Consider the following 16442-nt stretch of genomic DNA (forward strand, 5'->3'; position numbering starts at 1 on the left):
GGTTACGTTATGGATTACAATTAATGTCTCAATTTATAGCAATCTAGTTCAGATTAGTACCAACTTAATTTTAATATTATTAAAAATATATGCTCGTATATAGCTCCTTTCCCTCCTCCCTCCTTTGTGCTGTTATTGTCATACAAATTCATCTTAATGCTTTGTATGCTCATCAACACAGATTTATAATTACTGCATTATGCAGCTGTCTTTTAAATTTGATAGGCAAAAAAGAAGTTTTAAATAATATTTACTAATATTATTTACTAATATTATTACCTTTCTAATCTTAGGCTTCTTCATCTGCAGTATGGAAATAATAGTATTATCTACTTCATATGGTTGTTATGAGGATTAAATGGGATAATGTATTAAAGCATTTGGAACAGTGCCTAGCACATAATAAGTGCTTAATAAATGGTAGCTGTGGTTATTAGCTACTGTCTTCTTCTATTATCATGCCTTTGTTCAAGCTATTCCATCTATTTGTAATCCCTTCATTCCAATTTTCCAATGCCAAATTTCTGTTCATTCTTTAATTTCTAGCTCAAATACTACCACTTTCATGTTTTGAAATTGTACAATGTCTATTACCATTATTACAACACTTACCACAGTATTCCTTAGATTGGAGTTATTTGTGATATGTCTTATCTCTCATTTTACATTCCAAGACTCATGAGAGTGAGTACTATGTCTTATTCATTTCTGTATCTTTCACAGTGTGTAGTCCAGTGCCTTATATGAAGTATGAGTGCCTTATAGAGAGTAAGTGCTCAGTAAATGACTGAATCATGAATAATTTAAAATGCAAGACAGATTCAGTTTCCTAGTTCTGTTAGTAGAACTGAATGCAGTTTAAAAGCAATAAACCAGGCATGATACAAAGAACATGTTTCCCTCAAGAGGTTTAGGGGCTCTCTTAGATACATGAGAGAGAGAATCATAAGGTACTGGGATTCTTATTTCTTAGAATGTGGTAGGTTACCAGAGAATTTCAGTGCCTCGTGGTATATACATGGACAATGTAAAAATGGATATGATATTGAGCTGCATGAGTTGCTTGTATGTTTTGGAGATTAATCCTTTGTCAGTTGCTTCATTTGCAAATATTTTCTCCCATTCTGAAGGTTGTCTTTTTGTCTTGTTTATGGTTTCCTTTGCTGTGCAAAAGCTTTTAAGTTTCATTAGGTCCCATTTGTTTATTTTTGTTTTTATTTCCATTTCTGTAGGAGGTGGGTCAAAAAGGATCTTGCTGTGATTTATGTCATAGAGTGTTCTGCCTATGTTTTCCTCTAAGAGTTTGATGGTGTCTGGCCTTACATTTAGGTCTTTAATCCATTTTGAGTTTATTTTTGTGTATGGTGTTACAGAATGTTCTAATTTCATTCTTCTACATGTAGCTGTCCAGTTTTCCCAGCACCACTTATTGAAGAGGCTGTCTTTTCTCCACTGTATATTCTTGCCTCCTTTATCAAAGATAAGGTGACCATATGTGCGTGGGTTTATCTCTGGGCTTTGTATCCTGTTCCATTGAACTATATTTCTGTTTTTGTGCCAGTACCATACTGTCTTGATTACTGTAGCTTTGTAGTATAGTCTGAAGTCCGGGAGCCTGATTCCTCCAGCTCCATTTTTCTTTCTCAAGATTGCTTTGGCTATTCGGGGTCTTTTGTGTTTCCATACAAATTGTGAAATCTTTTGTTCTACTTCTGTGACAAATGCCATTGGTAGTTTGATAGGGATTGCATTGAATCTGTAGATTGCTTTGGGTAGTAGAGTCATTTTCACAATGTTGATTCTTCCAATCCAAGAACATGGTATATCTCTCCATCTATTTGTATCATCTTTAATTTCTTTCATCAGTGTCTTATAATTTTCTGCATAGAGGTCTTTTGTCTCCTTAGGTAGGTTTATTCCTAGATATTTTATTCTTTTTGTTGCAATGGTAAATGGGAGTGTTTTCTTAATTTCACTTTCAGATTTTTCATCATTAGTGTATAGGAATGCAAGAGATTTCTGTGCATTAATTTTGTATCCTGCTACTTTACCAAATTCATTGATTAGCTCTAGTAGTTTTCTGGTAGCATCTTTAGGATTCTCTTTGTATAGTATCATGTCATCTGCAAACAGTGACAGCTTTACTTCTTCTTTTCCAATTTGGATTCCTTTTATTTCTTTTTCTTCTCTGATTGCTGTGGCTAAAACTTCCAAAACTATGTTGAATAATAGTGGTGAGAGTGGGCAACCTTGTCTTGTTCCTGAACCCAATCCAAAAATGAGCAGAAGACCTAAATAGACATTTCTCCAAAGAAGATATACAGATTGCCAACAAACACATGGAAGAATGCTCAACGTCATTAATCATCAGAGAAATGCAAATCAAAACTACAATGAGATATCATCTCACACCGGTCAGAATGGCCATTATCAAAAAATCTACAAACAATAAATGCTGGAGAGGGTGTGGAGAAAAGGGAACCCTCTTGCACTGTTGGTGGGAATGTAAATTGATACAGCCACTAGGGAGAACAGTATGGAGGTTCCTTAAAAAACTAAAAATAGAACTACTATACGACCCAGCAATCCCACTCCTGGGCATATACCCTGAGAAAACCATAATTCAAAAAGAGTCATGTACCAAAATGTTCATTGCAGCTCTATTTACAATAGCCAGGACATGGAAGCAACCTAAGTGTCCATCAACAGATGAATGGATAAAGAAGATGTGGCACATATATACAATGCAATATTACTCAGCCATAAAAAGGAACGAAATGGAGGTATTTGTAGTGAGGTGGATGGACCTAGAGACTGTCATACAGAGTGAAGTAAGTCAGAAAGAGAAAAAGAAATACCATATGCTAACACATATATATGGAATCTAAAAAAAAGAAAAAAAATGGTCAGAAGAACCTAGGGGCAAGACGGGAATAAAGATGCAGGCCTACTAGAGAATGGACTTGAGGATATGGGGAGGGGGAGGGGTAAGCTAGCACAAAATGAGAGAGTGGCATGGACATATATACACTTAAACGTAAAATAGATAGCTAGTGGGAAGCAGCCGCATAGCACAGGGAGATCAGCTTGGTGCTTTGTGACCACCTAGAGGGGTGGGATAAGGAGGGTGGGAGGGAGGGAGATGCAAGAGGGAAGAGATATGGGGACATATGTATATATATAACTGATTCACTTTGTTATACAGCAGAAACTAACACACCATTATAAAGCAATTATACTCCAATAAAGATGTTAAAAAAAATGGATTTGAATTTAAAGGGAGAAGCAGTTAAACTAATGAACATATGCTTCCTAAGAGAAATTGAAGAAAGTAAAATTATTTATTTATTTTTTAAAATAAATTTATTTATATATTTTTGGCTGCGTTTGGTCTTTGTTGCTGCACGTGGGCTTTCTCTCTAGTTGTGGTGAGTGGGGACTACTCTTTGTTGCGGTGCACGGGCTTCTCATTGCGGTGGCTTCTCTTGTTGCAGAGCACGGGCTCTAGGCGTGCAGGCTTCAGTAGTTGTGGCATGCAGACTCAGTAGTTGTGGCTCGTGTGCTCTAGAGCACAGGCTCAGTAGTTGTGGCGCATGGGCTTAGTTGCTCTGCGGCATGTGGGATCTTCCTGGAGCAGGGTTCAAACCCATGTCCTCTGTATTGGCAGGCGGATTCTTAACCACTGCGCCACCAGGGAAGTCCCTAAAATTATTAAATGATGTCCTTTTCCTGCATGTAACCCCTAAAGCAGTAGGTAGAAAAGGGAACGAGTCAGCAGAGGTTGATTGGCATGTACTCAAATTTTAAAATTAGAAGAAGAAAGTTTTAATTCCAGCACTCAGTATTAGGTGAGTGACCTTGGATAAGTCCTATAACCTTTCTGATTGTCCATTTCCTTGCTTGTAATGCTTGTGTCACAGAGTCATTTAGAGAAGTAAATGAACTAATGGATTGTGAAATTGTTTTGTGAGCTACAAAGCATTTTTGGTCACTCTTTTGTTTTGTGTTCCTACTGTTCTATGTCTGTCATCTTCTATAGCATTTCCTATGTTGTAATTTATTTGTTTATCTCTGTCTCCCACTAGACTGAGCTTTTTCAGAGCAAGGATTTTTGTTTTATTTATCTTGGAACACCAGGGCCTAACACATAGGTACTCAATAAATGTTTAATGAATGTGTGAATAAATGTTTTGAGTAGGAGGTGGACCTAGGTTACCTTTTAAGTTTCCTTTTAGTTTTGCTGTTTAAGATTCCATGAAAAGGTCTAGAAATAATTAGAGATTGACAAAGGAATTCATACTTAGAATATAAAAACATGAAATTGAAGGACAGTTACAGAATCGTTAAACACATATCAACATTCTAGAGTGTATTTTCAAAAGGGAAATTGTTGAGATGGGTTAATTGAGTTTATGTATAAGAAGGGAGTTTATGATTTGTCAGGTGAGAAATAATTTTTCTGGCCATAGAAAGATAACAGCTGAAATGAATCTCTCCAAAGCTAGGAAATGTGGCAGAGGAATATCGTGGCTAAACAAATTCATTAGAGCAGAAAGGTATTAAAAAACATTTTAAGAAGTATGGTTAAGTCATGGGAAACTAGACTCCCTTATTGAGATGCCTGAAACTGATGAGACATAAGGTGGAGCTTTTGTTGTTGTATATGTTGTTGTTTGAAAGGACTGGAAACTACATCTCCAACAGGAGCAAAGTATGAATAGATATGTCTACTGAAATAAAGTGTTGATAGACAGAAGAGACCGTGAACACAAGGAGGAAAGGTGGAGTAGAAGTAGTAAAATGAAAGAACAAATGACTGAAGTTGGTTTAGAAAGGACCAAGTCACTTATAATGAGAGAGGGGGAAGCATCCAAAGCAGTGATCCTAAGTAAGAAATTGAAAAAAGATCGTAAATATGAAGGCAGCCTTAAAATCCTAAAATTAGAATCGACCTTGAGAGAATTTACAACTGAAGAATGAAACCAGAGATTCTCTAAACAGTAGACCTCAAAGCCTAACCTGGTTCAGCATGAAGTGGCTGTCACCACATTCCCTGGCTCTGATCTTTGACAAAATGTTTGGGGGAGGAGAAGATAGATGTGATTGGTCAAGTTGGTTCCTACCATAGAGACTTTATTATAGCACAGTGGAATGGAGAAAGCTTGCTCTTGAAAAAGTCACACACATCTGATTAAGAATCCCAGCTCTACCTCTTATCAGCTGTTCAATCTTCAGCAGATTACTTAATATCCCTAAAAGACATTCAGAAAGAACTCTGTCTATCCACATAACTTATGTTTTTCATATACCTGGGTTGATCATTAATTTTCCTCTTTTTTTTTCCTGTTCTTCATTTCTTTCTTTCTTTTTTTAAACACTGCTTTCTAAGACATTTCGTCAGCTTTATCTTCCAACCCTTTTATTAAGGTTTAAATTCCTCTTGTCATTTTTTAAAGATTGAAGTATAGTTGATTTACAGTGTTGTGTTAATTTCAGGTGTACAGCACAGTGATTCAGTTATACATACATACATACATCTATATATATATATATTCTTTTTCAGATTCTTTTTCATATAGGTTATTACAAAATATTGAGTATAGTTCCCTGTGTTATGCAGTAGGTCCTTGTTGGTTATCTATTTTATATATAGTAGTGTGTGTATGTTAATCCCAAACTCCTGATTTATCCCCACCCCCTTCCCCTTTGGTAACCATAAGTTTGTTTTCTATGTCTGTGAGTCTCTTTCTGTTTTGTAAATAAGTTCATTTGTATTTTTTTTTAGATTCCACATATAAGCACCTATTGTCATATTTTTAATTCCTAAGACCTCTTCTATTTTCTCAAAAGTCCTTTAAAATTTCCTCTTCTTGTCTCATGGCTGCAAAGTCTTCTTTAATTTCTCTGAGGATCATAGATTTTCTTGGTAAAGTTTTCTTCTGAGCTTCAGGGATCTTCTCTAAGGGACTAGCCCTCCCATCTTCTGTGGAGGTCTTCAAGGGGAGTTGTTTGGCTCTGCAGGTCTATCAGCGTCTCAGGCTGACTTTCAACCAGTCCTCCTGGTGTTAGCCAGTCGTTCACCCCTACTTGTAGAGGTACCTGGCACTACAAATTCCTGAACCTTTTTGGAGCTCTGTGGTATAAAATTTTTTTTAAAAAATATTTATTTATTTATTTTTGGCTGCGTCGGGTCTTCATTGCAACGCACGGGATTTTTCGTTGAGGCACACGGGCTTAGTTGCCCCGCAGCATGTGGGATCTTAGATCCCTGACCAGGGATCAAACCCGTGTCCTCAGCATTGGGAGGTAGATTCTTAACCACTGGGCCACGAGGGAAGTCCCTTGTGGTATAAATTGAGTTGCCTCTCAGCTTTCCCTACTGATGACTTCGGATACAGGTTCCCACTTTCTACTAACTTGGTTACTATTTGTCTGTCTGCTATCTGGTTTCCAAAATTTGCTGTTAATGTCTTCTCCCCTGTATGCCCCATCCTTTTGTATTTATGCCTTTTAAAAATTCCTTTGCTATAATTTTATCAGGGTTTTGAGGAAGGAGCAGAGCTAAATGTGTGAGTTCAATCTGCCATCTTTAACCCAAAGTCTTTTAATTCTTCATGTCTTTTGTATCCTTCAGGTCTTTTATATCCATCCTTTACATTTTAACCATCACCACATTGTACAGATTCTTAACACTTTAGACTCCTTGCCTCTAGTATCTCCTCCCTTAGGTTTGTCCTTCGAAATGCTGTAGATTCACCTTCCTGGAAAACTGCGCTGTGTACCTCACAGCTTTGAGTGTAAAAACCCTTCAGTTGCTTCCTGATGCTGACAGGATAAAGCCTACATTCCTTAACCTGACTTTCAAAGCCTTCCACAGTCTAGCCTCTGCCCACCTTTTCAGCCTCATCTTTTAGGCTTTCAGAAACACTCACATCCATGCCCACCCACAGCCATACTCAGCTTGTAGCTGTGATCAAACTTGTCTGGCACACATACAAGCACAGTAGCTGGGCTTGCCTGGGGGTTTATCCAGGAGACTTAGGGGTTGACCTGCTGATTTTGAATGACTAATTTAAAACTCTGTTTTATTTTTTTTGGAAAATTTAAATTAATTATAAAAATTTATACAAAATAAACCATAAACACAATAGTGAAAAATAAAATTTAAACAGAGTTAAGCCAGTCCATAAAACATTTCAAATGAAAAAGTAATAACAAAAACCTTATCAGCTCATTTGAAATTATTCATCTTTAGATATATGATGCTTTATTTCCTAGACTTAAAATAGTGATCTCATTATACTTAGTTAGGCTGTGAAATATTAAATAATATTTTAAAAAGACAAACAGATTCTTAAACTCAAGGATTAACAAATACTTGCAAAGTGATCACCAAAATCTTTGTGTATTTGTTAACAAAATTGTAAATCCAGAATACAAAACCTACTTGAAACAATCTAGCCAAATACCAGATTACTTAAATGAGAGTCGGTTTCTGAGATGGTATCAAGAGAAAATTAAAGTCTTATTTACATACAAGGTTGTGTACACAAATAGGTTTTTGTCAATATACTTTTTATTTATCTTTTATTAAGTATAGTTGAATTAGAGTGTTGTGTTAATTACTGCTGTACAGCAAAATGACTCAGTTATACATATATCCATTCTTTTTCATATTCTTTTCCATTATGGTTTATCACAGGATATTGAATATAGTTCCCTGTGCTATACAGTAGGACCTAGCTGTTTATCCATCCTATATATACCAGTTTGCATATGCTAATTCCAAACTCCCACTCCTTCTCTCTCCCACACCCCTCCCCCTTGGCAAGTATATTTTTTAAAAGCAAATCAAACTGGCCACCATTCCTGAAAACGCCTCCTACACTATGCTGGAATTTAAAAGAACTTTTAATAACTTCAAGCCCTATCTGCACTACATGTGAGGCAGCCTTTAAGATTTCTTTACCTCCTGTACTGAAGGCCAAGAAAAAGAGACTGAAAATATCTGCATGATAGTAAAAATTTTTCCCCATTAGTTAGAGCTATTAATAGAAATTGTAAGGCAGAATCTTTGTTAGGAAGGCTCTGAAGAAAATAAAGATGTGTGTAAGATAATTTTTAATGAACTTTCTTACAGGAAATATTTGTAAAACTCTTTGTTTTAAATGAATACTTGTCTGACTTGAGCCTTCTAATAGTCCATTTCAGTCTAGGATTCTAAAATCTTTTTTTTTAATTAATTAATTTATTTTATTTATTTTTTGGCTGTGTTGAATCTTCATTGCTGCACACAGGCTTTCTCTAGTTGCGGCGAGCGGGGGCTACTCTTCGTTGTGGTGCACGGGCTTCTCTCATTGCGATGGCTTTTCTTGTTGCAGAGCACAGGCTCTAGGCATGCGGGCTTCAGTAGTTGTGGCTCGCGGGCTCTAGAGCGCAAGCTCAGTAGTTGTGGCGCACGGGCTTAGTTCCTCCGCGGCATGTGGGGTCTTCCTGGACCAGGGCTCGAACCCGTGTCCCCTGCATTGGCAGGTGGATTCTTAACCACCGCACCACCAGGGAAGTCCCCTAAAAGCTGTTTTTAATATATGTATTTTCTTAATTGTGTTCACTATATTGCATATTGAGTTTTTCGGTAGTATATTATTCCACACCTTATTTATTTTCTGCTAGACTCTTGAGCTGCAAAGATGAGTGGAATGTAGAAATTATGTCCTATAATAAACTGCTATCTTATTATATGGTATTGAGTTTAAGCTCCAGCTCAATGACTGGGTTTATACAGTGTGATTTAATATTCTTCTAGGGTTTAACCTAGTAATTTGTGATATCCTTCCCACCAAAAGAGTGTTCTGACATTCACATCAAGTATATTTATAACATTTTCCTGAAATCATAACGTTTTCTGATGACTTTTCTCCTCTAGTATCGTCTTTGCTGACCTCTTCATCATGAATCTAATTCTTTGGGTGGAAGGGTCATCAGCTGCCATCTCCTTTGGTACCCTGATAGGTATCCTCACAATGTCGTTTGGAATTTCAGTACCACTAACATTTTTGGGTGCATACATTGGAAGCAAGAAAAAGGTAAACTTTAAAAATACTTCTTTTGACCATTGAGTGATGTCTGAAATAATACCTCCATGTGTATAGACTATACATGGAATGGAAGATGTACCATTGGAGAAAATGACAAAGAATAATCATTTAGGGATAAAAGACTTTTACAAATTGTAAATGACAGACAGTAACACTTTAAAAGGCATTCTTTAATGTATTTCTCATTTTATGGGTTGTTTATATTTCCCTCTCTCTCTGATGGGCACAATTAAAAGGATATATTGTAGGAAGGCTGACTTTAAGAAAGTCAGAAAAATAATAAGATTATATAGTTGGGGGAAGAAAGCCAAGATACAATCCAAGAAATGAGGCTGTTCAGTTTACAGATTTTTTTCTTTTCCATTATGGTTTATCCCAGGATATTGAATATAGTTCCCTGTGCTATACAGTAGGACCTTGCTGTTTAACCATTCTATATGTAATAGTTTTCATCTACTAATCCAGATTACAGATCTGAAGTTAGCCTATTCCACGTATAGGGAAAAGGAGCAGTATACCAAAAAGACTAAATGAGGCCACACTGCAAAAGGGTTGTATTTTAAAGATATAGCATGAGTTTGCAGGGGAGAAATCAGAAAAGACAAAACAGGAGGTGGAGTTCCACAGAGAGCAGAAAAAGAAAATTTTCTGAAAGCTATTGACAAAGTTTCAGAGGCAAATTATTAAACAAATTCTAAGAGAGAACTTTTGGACATCATATATTATTTCATATTGCAATAGTCACTAGTGAGTTTTGTCTAATCTCTCCCTTGAAATTTGTAAGAAAAGATAAACATCCTTATTGTTTAGCTGTGTCCTATCTAGTATGCTGGCCACTAGACACCTGTGCCTTTTGAGTACTTGGAATGTGGCTAGTCTGAATTATGTGCTGTAAGTGTAAAATACACACTGGTTTTCAACCACTTAGAACAACAACAAGAGGAATACAAAATATCTGATTAATAATTTTTATATTGATCACAAATTTAAATGATAGTATTTGGACATGTTAGATAATTAGATCAGATAAAATATACTAATACATTAATTTTACCTTTTTTTTTTTTTTTACTTTTTAAAATGCAGCTACTAAAAAATTTGATACTGCATTTGTGGCTTGCATCATAGTATTTCTGTTGCACAGCATTGGTCTAGCCTCTGCCCACATAACTGCTCTTGGAAATATTCAGATTCAAGATTGTGTATTTTGATGGTATCTGTATAAATTTACTTCACTTTTGTTTCATTCTGATTTTCATTTCATTTATTTTCGAGCAGTTTAGGTATCCAGTTCGCACAAACCAGGTTCCCCGTCAGATTCCTCAACAGACTTTCATTAGAAAACCACTCTTTGGCCTCATCATCAGTGACATTTTACCTTTTGGCTGTATTTTTATTCAACTCTTTTGCATTCTAAACAGTATTTGGTGAGTATTGTATCTTCATAATCTCAAAAATATTAAATGTTAATAAATTAATTTTTTTATATGTCAAAGAGGTTAAATTCTGGTATGGTAAAACTTTATTTGCTACCCTGTTTTATCCAGGAAATAGCAATCTGACCTGAGGGAATTTCCTAGGAAACTAAGACTTAATTCACAAAATTTTAAAGCTACTTTTGGATGGAAATGTCTATAAAGATTTCCTTTTTGGAAATTAATAACCTCTTTTTAAGCCTTTCCAGGTGACTTAGAAAAGTTGGTCTCAAACTGTGCTTCTTTGAGACTTTGCAAGGGGTGGGATGGGGGTGTCTCTTGGAGGGAGGTGCGTAAAGATGGGAAGGGGCAGCTCTGATTTGTATCCGTTTTCCATACTGGCGTTCCATGCAAGATTTCATTTAGAGTTTCTCTGCTAAAAATAATTTGAAGACCACTGATTTTGGGTCTTCATCTGTACTGAGCTATAAGTAATAGTTTTCTATCTTCCTTTCTGTCAACTGTTAGTTGTGATGTCAGATGCCTTTTCCTTATAACTTTCCTCTTTTTATCTACTACTTTTAATCTGTTGTAATTTAAGAAGTCTAATAACCAAGATAGTTAGAAATGCATGTGAAGTAAGAACAGGTACTCTCTGATTAAAGTGCCACAGCTTTAGTGCCCCTGCTTTGTGACAGCTATTTCAGTTGCTCCAAGTCCCTTTTTTTCTTACTTCCTGATTCTTGACAGCATTTTGGTTTCGGGAGCTGGCCAAGTGGGGTGTTACTGTGGAAGGATTTGTGGAGAGGGGGCAAAGGCACCATAAAATAAAATAAGATAAGATAAAATAAAATAAATAAAATGCAGTCGCCAACTGTGTGTTTGTAACACTTTTGTCCCAAAGGAATCTTCTGGACAAAACTTTGAAGTCCTTGGAAATTAGGCTTAATCACGTACATTAATTGCTCACCTTTTAAACAGCATTGTGTCAAAGTTGTTTAAAAGATAAGCAATAAAATCTGTTACCTTGTCAGCAACTAAATATTTAACATGCTGCTAAATAGATTATAGTAACCAAATTTTCCAGATGTTTTTGATGGAAAAGTAACTTTAAAGCGAAACTGAAAGGTTCTTTAGATGAATTAATTTTAAAAAGTTTTTTTTTAACTTTTTACTTTATATTGGAGTAGAGTTGATTAACAATGTTGCGATAGTTTCAGGTGTACAGCAAAGTGATTCAGTTATATGTATACATGTATCTATTCTTTTTCAAGTTCTTTTCCCATTTAGGTTGTTACAGAATATTGAGCAGAGTTTCCTGTGCTATGCAGTAGGTCCTTGTTGGTTATCCATCTTAAATACAGCAGTGTGTACATGTCAATACCATATTCCCTAACTATCCCTTTCCCCCCACCCTTCCCCCCGGTAACCATAAGTTCGTTCTCTAATAGATGAATTAATTTTTGTTTCAATGAGAAACAGCACGCTTGTTGTGTACAACTTTGTATATATTTATTAACTCTAGAGATGATTCTCCCCAACCTCCATCCTTCATCTTCACCCCCAGGTGTATATCTTACATGAGGTTTTAAAATGGGATATAGGGGCTTCCCTGGTGGCGCAGTGGTTGAGAATCTGCCTGCCAATGCAGGGGACACGGGTTCGAGCCCTGGTCTGGGAAGATCCCACATGCCGCGGAGCAACCGGGCCCGTGAGCCACAGTTACTGAGCCTGCGCGTCTGGAGCCTGTGCTCCGCAACAAGAGAGGCTGCGACAGTGAGAGGCCCGCGCACCGCGATGAAGAGTGGCCCCTGCTTGCCACAACTAGAGAAAGCCCTCGCACAGAAACGAAGACCCAACACAGCCATAAATAAAATAAATAATAATTTAAAAAAAATCATGCTACCTATCATGTTAAAAAAAAAAAAGGGATATTGATCGGTTCACCAGTTTCTTCTTCTCTTCAGAAGGCTTTTAAAAATGTATATTTCTTATCCCAATTTAGTCAGCTCGCTCTATAATAATGAAAGAAATTACTTCATTCCTTCGATGTTTGACCTAAATGTAATTCACACATAGATATTTTTAAAGATGCATGTTTGAAAGTATATTTAATAGAATTATGTGTGTCATGCTATAAAGACCTATTTGGGGAAGCTACCTGTCAACAGACCTCCAAAGGCAAAATGGCGTGTGAGTCTGTGGTTTTCTGTTGTCTAATGTAGTCGCTGGTATTTATGGCATTTACAACCTTCCATTGCTAAAGAGAAAGCATGTTTTTAAATGTGTGTAGAGAAAATTGATGGGTCTCAAGTGAAAACTAAATTATAGGATCAGAGAAATATGGGTAAGTAGCAACACTGATTCTGATGAGAGAGGATATGGCCAAACTCTGAAGCTGTGTAGGTAAGGGAATATATATGTATATATACATATGTGTGTGTGTATATATATATATATATGTATGTATGTATATATATATATATACACACACATATATATTCGATACTACATGGATACTACATGGATTTGATGATACTGCATGGATAGATGAAGGTTTGGAATGAAAAGCTCAAGGTAAGAAAAGTGTGTGACAGTTTACCGTATAGAGTTGGACGGATCTTTCTGTGTGTATCGTTAAGTTAAAGGTTATTTTAAAGCTGTCGTTTTTCTTTTCAGGTCTCATCAGATGTACTTCATGTTTGGCTTCCTTTTCTTACTCTTTATAATTCTCCTGATTACTTGTTCAGAAGCTGCCGTTTTGCTGTGTTATTTTCATTTGTGTACTGAGGTAAAGACATAGGAAACTAATGCATCTGAAGCTTTGTAAACTTGCATTATTGGAATTAGAGGTGTATGTTGAGAAAGGAATTGAAATAAATGTTAACCGCATGGTTTCTATAACCTGGGATCACTTTTATATTGTGCTTTTCTAGTGACACGTTTTAATTTTGATGCAGCTATCAAGTTAATGCTACTTTGATGGAAAATTTTCAACAGAAAGCAATTTCTCTCTGGCTAGTTACTATAATTGCTGCGTAATATTCAGTTAACATAGAAAAATATAGGGAACTGATTTGATAGTTTAGACATATGAAAGATCTGGTTCGATGATGTTTTCTTTTTAACAATTAAAATTTTCTTGCAGCTTAGGCCAGGATTGCATCTTATGGGTTTGAGATTGCTGCTAAAGGCCCTTTCTCTTTCATTTCGTTGCCTTTCGGTTACCATGGGCATAAATAATTCTTTTTACCCCATGCCATCCCCAATTTTTTCCTGATGTCATTTTGGATAACTAAGCTGGTGGTGAACATGTTTTCTTTTCTTTTTTTTTTAAAGTTAATTAATTAATTTATTTATTTTTGGCTGTGTTGGGTCTTCGTTGCTGTGTGCGGCCTTTCTCTAGTTGCGGCGAGCGGGGGCTACTCTTTGTTGTGATGCACAGGCTTCCCATGGCAGTGGATTCTCTTGTTGCAGAGCACGGACCCTAGGTACGCAGGCTTCAGTAGTTGTGGCACATGGGCTCAGTAGTTGTGGCTCACTGGCTCTAGAGCACAGGCTCAGTAGTTGTGGTGCACAGGCTTAGTTGCTCCGTGGCATGTGGGATCTCCCCGGACCAGGACTTGAACCCATGTCCCCTGCATTGGCAGGCGGATTCTTAACCACTGCGCCGCCAGGGAAGTCCCTGAACATGTTTTCTTAAATCCCCTAAATCCCTCTTATTTTGGTAGTTTAATGTGACTCTCTAAAGGTGACAAGAGAGTTTAGGGAATGATTATTATATACATGATGTCTTAGAGCATTTTTTTCTTGAGCTATAAGAATAAAGATAAAAAATATATAATTATGTATATATTATACTTAGCTACTCATTCATTCTGTGGTACACTTTGTCATAGAAAATCTGCACCAGTCATTAATGAAACATACATTAATAGACATATAATGTGTATATTTTTATTCCTTAGAAAATGTTTTGGGGGCCCCGAAGACCACCCACATGTTTGGTGACTCACTAGAAGGACTCATGGGACTCAGGGTATAGATGTCTTCTTGGCTAGGGTTTGTTACAGCAAAAGGATACACAACAGGGTCAGCAAGGGAAAAAGACACAGGTGGAGCCTGGAAAAAAATCCATGTGCAGTCTTCCTATGCTTTCTCTCTCTCATGAGGGGACACACGAAGCATGCTCCTTTCTCCAGCAGTAAAAAAATGCAGGAATATATGTGCAACGTGTCTGCCCAGGGAAGCCCATTCGAGACTCAGCATCCAAGGTTCTTATTGCGAGCTAGTCACATAGGCACCCTCTGCCTAGCAACTCCCAAAATTCCAGACTCCCAAAAGGAAAGCAAGTGTTCACCATAAATCACATTGTTTGTACAGTCTAGGTAGAGCAAACCAGTCTCATCAGTCAGGGAATGATTAAATGCCAAATTCCCAGATATAAGCCAAGAGTCAACCTTGTAAGCAGACCCTTCTAAAGATAGCAACCTCAGACCTGCTGTTAACCCTTTTCTGCACACTTTATCCCCTTGGCCCTTGACCACAGTGCCTTTATGGTAAAATTACTATCAGGAAGGGCCCATGGGGCAGGATGAGACTAACCTGATTATTGACCTCAGTCATGCCTCCATGGGTCCTGAATTTAGCCAGTTAAAACAAATCCTATTAACCATAAAGGTCTGTCTTAGAGAAACAGACTTATAGAAAAAGAGATCAGGTTTGTGTTGACCAGAGGCAGGGGTTGGGGGGAGGGAGAATTGGATGAAGGTGGTCAAAAGGTACAAACTTGCAGTTATAAGATAAATAAGTACTAGGGATGTAATGTACAGCATGATCAATAGAATTAACACTGCTGTGTGTTATATATGAAAGCTGTTAAGACAGTAAATCCCAAATTCTCATCACAAGGAAAACATTTTTTTCTGTCTCTTTAATTTTGTATCTGTATGAGATGATGGGTGCCCACTAAATTTACTGTGAAAATCATTTCATGATGTATGTAAGTCACATCATTATGCTGTACACCTTAAACTTAGATAGTGCTGTATGTCAGTTATATCTCAATAAAAATCCCAATAAAACTGAAAGGGTAAAAAAAGGTCTATCTTAAATTTCTATATTAACCTCTTTTTACCTGGCCTGAGGCATCAATTCAGGCCCAGCACAACTCTGGCCAGTAAACTGAAGCTGACCTGAAAGCCTTCCAGGGCTGAGGCAGCATCTGCAGAGAAAGGATGCACACATTAGAAGTACAATCCCCGAGGGCACACATCGTCCCCCTGGAAACCAAGAGTTTATCATTGTTAGGGCGCCCCAAGCAGGATGTACATTAGTCAGACAGTACATATTATATTAAATTTCTTATAAAACTTCCCCCTTTATTTCTTTTAATCCATAATCCTACAGAGCCTATTTTATGTTTCTTGTTATTACAATAATTGCTAACCCATGGATCGTTAGAATTTCATCTAAAAATTTGTTTTTTCTACCTCTTTTTGCAGGATTATCACTGGTGGTGGAGAGGCTTTTTTACCAGCAGTTTTACAGCTGTTTACCTTTTTTTATATGCAGTTTATTACTTCTTTACCAAACTTCAAATCACGGGCATTGCAAACACCATTTTGTACTTTGGGTACACGATGATCATGGTCTTGATTTTCTTCCTTTTCACAGGTAAGCACAGAATTACTTTGTGTATTTCAGATTCTCTAAAAAGACTTGGGGATAGCCATAATATAATAAGCATCAATTAACAATTAATGGAAGGAAGAGGGAACAAAGTCATCATGTTCATTTTTATGCTTTGGAGATAAAAGATTGCAAAGCCCGGGGAGCTGGAGGGACCTTATGTACTTAGCTGTAAGACTGTCTCTTGTGAATGTTTTTAAACAGTAGGGATGTGTTCCAAAGCACAGTAAGGGTTATG

General features: G+C 36.9%; 1 pseudogene across 1 annotated transcript in view; it reads left to right on the forward strand.

Moving 5' to 3' along the window:
* Window positions 1-16442, forward strand: part of LOC309652746 (transmembrane 9 superfamily member 2-like) — a 112397-nt pseudogene that overhangs the window by 70741 nt on the left and 25214 nt on the right. The window contains exons 12-15 of the transcript XR_014268791.1: window positions 8927-9086; window positions 10377-10525; window positions 13193-13304; window positions 16018-16189. The product of XR_014268791.1 is annotated as a transmembrane 9 superfamily member 2-like (transcript). The remainder of the gene's footprint in view (window positions 1-8926; window positions 9087-10376; window positions 10526-13192; window positions 13305-16017; window positions 16190-16442) is intronic.

The sequence above is a fragment of the Balaenoptera physalus genome (assembly GCF_965194825.1).
Source record: "Balaenoptera physalus genome assembly, chromosome: X".
NCBI classification, from domain to species: domain Eukaryota; kingdom Metazoa; phylum Chordata; class Mammalia; order Artiodactyla; family Balaenopteridae; genus Balaenoptera; species Balaenoptera physalus.